Here is a 1,787-nt window from a genome sequence, read left to right on the forward strand (position 1 = left end):
GGAGGGGGGGGGGGCTCCTGCATACTAATCAAGGAAAAAGACGAACGATTATGTAAAACTGAATCTAGCTCATCATTTTTCTGCATTCCACGTGTGACCTACTGTCGTTTTAAGTGTTTATTACTACATGTACATATCTCTTTGACTGTTTAAGGAAAAGTAAGAATAATTTATTTATAGTTCAAGTCCACTCTCGGCCAGATAGATGAACTTGAAAAATGTGATATTGCTATTTTACAATGTAAATTGCGCTTTTAAATCTGATTTTTACTACTAAAATCTATTTTAGATATTTCAACTATTTCGACTCATTAAATAAAAGCGAGCCGTGATAATATGAGCTGACGTAAAAACAACCAACTTCCGTCTTGCGCGCTCATGTGACCTTATGCGGTTGCGAGTGCCTTAAAATTTTCACCAAACTGAAACTAAACTAGAAAACTCGGCACTTAATACAAGTAGCCTCCCTTACTTGCGAGGGTTCACGTGAGGCTGTGGGAATGCGAGGCGAGCAACACGGCTTGGACGTCGAGTGAAAACGTCCTATCTACGGCAGTGCTGTTGTAATGATAGAACGCTTGTACTTTAAAATTCGCAAGGACTGGCTGGCCTTATCAATGGACAGGTCAAGGGTGGCTGACCACGGCTTGACCTCTCCCACTGACCTGAGATGACCACTACAGGCGCTGACCCTCTCGAGCTCCCCCTACTCTGTAGCTCTCTGTCTTGTCCGGCTGCGGGCGCGGTCGCACGGTCAGTGTAAGTGTTGTTGATCAAAAGAGAAGAGGGTTCTATCTTCAATATCTTTCTTTGGTAGATGGTAGTTTCTAGCCCTGGCCCGGCGAAGTGCCTCGGCGCGTTTTGCCGTTGTCGTTGTTGTTGTTGTTGTCGCCCACGTTTTGTAGGAAGCCGGTAAGAAAAATAAACGCTGAGCATTGTGGTGGCGGCTGGAGAGGTTGGCTGGTGGCGCCATGTTGTTGTTGTATTATTGTGACTGATAATACGCTGCTTGTCCGCTCGTGAATATGGCTCCTCTCGAGCGGAAGACAAGGAAAGCAATCTGCCATTGTCACATTTCTCCATTTCTAAAAACTGGGACTGTGGAGGGTTTCAACGAATGGCAACAAAATCTTGGTCATTCCGTTGTCTTTGTCTCTCCGAATCCATCTTGAGAACTCTGCCTGAGGATATGTAACTAGTCTGTCCGCGGCTCTTGCTGAGTGGTGGCACCGGTCTTGTCTCCGCTAGCTCTGCTGTCTGAATAAACTACAACGTGTTGAAGGCATGTTTATTCCTCTGTTAAGTATTTTTCTTTATTTTATAAATTGTACCCGATTTAGGTGACGAAGACCCACAGTCGCTGTGAGAGGTGGCATGAAGTCGTGCGGAAAACTAAACATTTCGTTTGTCATTACCACCGCATCTCAGGACTTGTTCTCCGGCACATATTTGCTTCTGTTTATACAAAGTGGACCATCGGTTTGCAGACTACCGTAATTTTTGTTGAGACGTCGGACAGTCCCAGGAAAATAAGGCGATGTGGTTTTGATAACAACTTTAAGTCGTCATTATCATTGTAACAGCGTTGTCCTGGGGAAGTGTAATGAGCCATGGGCTGGGAATAATTTCAGTCCGGGGGCAATCTGCACCAGTAAAAGGTGGCTTTGTAGTGAGAGTTTTGAGTGGGCAGAAAAGTTTTTGTTGGTGTAACCTTTGGACAACTGCGACTTGTTGGATGTAAATGCATGGAAGACGGCGTGGCGAGAGCTTGGTGTGTGTGTGTGTGG

The sequence above is a fragment of the Aplysia californica genome, unplaced genomic scaffold, assembly GCF_000002075.1.
Source record: "Aplysia californica isolate F4 #8 unplaced genomic scaffold, AplCal3.0 scaffold01117, whole genome shotgun sequence".
NCBI classification, from domain to species: Eukaryota; Metazoa; Mollusca; class Gastropoda; order Aplysiida; family Aplysiidae; genus Aplysia; species Aplysia californica.